The following is a 1962-nucleotide window of genomic DNA, read 5'->3' as shown; positions in this document are numbered from 1 at the left end:
GTGTCAGAATTAGCCAAAATGGCCATTTTGCATCTGTTGTCCATGGACCGATGTTAGAAGTACACATCATTGTAAAAGGACAAACATGCAATAAAAATATGATCAGTATAAATTGAGAAGGGGGGAAAAGAGAAAGCGTGGCATAAGTAGGACAGACTGCAGCCAGAACAGGCAAGCAGAGGAGTTAGCAGTGTGGTGTTATGCTAATGTTCAGTGTTGACAGGTCTGATTGCTGATTAGCCAGTTCTTTAAATTGGATTTAAATGTGATGTATGTTTTTGTATCTCTAATGCGGGTCAGTAATGTGTTCCACTTGTGCCGCTCTAATTGAAAATGCACATTGGTCGAAACTGCTTTTTCTTAGTGAAATTATAGTCTCCTCTTACTGCACTACGTGTAGATTTATAAGCAGATGGACCTGTTTTTACAATGGAACATTTCAAAATGTAATATGACAAAACGCACAAAATCCAAAGTACCTCACTTCCTGTTGGGTGTGACTAATGCAATGTATATTACAACTGTGTTTGTCTTGGAGAGACCCAAACTGATGAGTTTTCACCCATGAGAACCACCTTAAAAATGGTCAAGTCTTGAAGGAAAAATCCTTATGGGTCCAATAGGGTCCTTGCAGCTCCGGTGCTACATTTATAACACTTCACCACCTCTGTGAAGTTGGTACCCCATATGATGAGAATGTGAATAAAAGTATTTTGATTCATTTGTGCATGCAAAATAAAGATATGTGCTCAAATAATTTGAGAAATCAACTTTTAAATAGTTTAATGACCCAACACCCTATTAATGCCCAAATGACTCCAAACATGTCGGATTCGTTTGTGCATCTCTTGTGCCAAATAAATGTCTTCAATTATTTATTTCTTAAGTTATTAAAAATTATTTTCTTGATGTGACATCACTCTCAGCCCCACGTTAAAGAAGCGCACATTTATTTTGCTTAAACAAACAAATCAGACATGTTTGGAGTCCAGAGGTGGACAGTAACGAAGTACATTTACTTGGTACACTTTGAGTATCTGTACTTTACTTGAGTTATTTTTTTTGGTTCCATACCTGGAACCCATGTTTCAGTTTTCTGAAAGGATTAAAGATTTGTTTCGTTTTAAATGTTTGCTGAAAATGAACCACATCATGGCCTACAAAAACTCGCTATCCAATTTGCACAAGCATTTTGAGGTATATAAATGTTTTATTCCAAGAGAAAGCTTGCTCTGTGCTTTTAGAACTAGCGATAACATTGCAATAGCTATGCAGTCTGATTCGTCAAATGACTTCCTATGGATTTCCCTGCTAAGTAGCCGTAGCCTTGTCCACGGCTAACGTTAACACATAGCTAGTTAACTTGGACACAGTTAGCATGTAAAAACAGAGTTACGCTAACATGAATAATGTTAACTGATCTGAAGTCCTTTCAGAAATATGTTTTAGCATAATCTTGCCAAATAAACAATGTAGAAATCTAGTAACATTAGCTACCCGATATGATTGAGTTTGAAAAGAGTTTCACTGACTAGCTAGCTTAACGTTAATCCACTATGATGGCACAGCATGTGTTCATTTTCTGAATTCACATTTCTGTCTTTGGTAATGGCATTAGGTTTTGTAAGCGTTGTGGCAATAATGCAATGATGTGTTGACAGAAAATGTACTTTTAATACTTAAGTATTTTTAAAAGCAAATACTTCAGTAAAAATTTGACTGTACAACTTTCACTTGTATCGGAGTAACATTTGACCAGTGGGATCTGTACTTTGACTTAAGTAATGAAGTTGGGTACTTTGTCCACCTCTGTTGGAGTCTTTTCGGCATTAATGGGATGCTGGGTCTTTAGGCAGTGTAGGGATTAGCACTGTTGCCTCACAGCAAGAAGGTTCAGGGTTCGAACCTCACAGCCGATGGGGGCCTTTCTGTGTGATGTAATGTGTGGTTTTCCTTCGGGTG

Source organism: Neoarius graeffei, chromosome 5 (genome assembly GCF_027579695.1).
Source record: "Neoarius graeffei isolate fNeoGra1 chromosome 5, fNeoGra1.pri, whole genome shotgun sequence".
Lineage (NCBI taxonomy): Eukaryota > Metazoa > Chordata > Actinopteri > Siluriformes > Ariidae > Neoarius > Neoarius graeffei.
Note: the sequence above shows the minus strand (reverse complement) of the source record.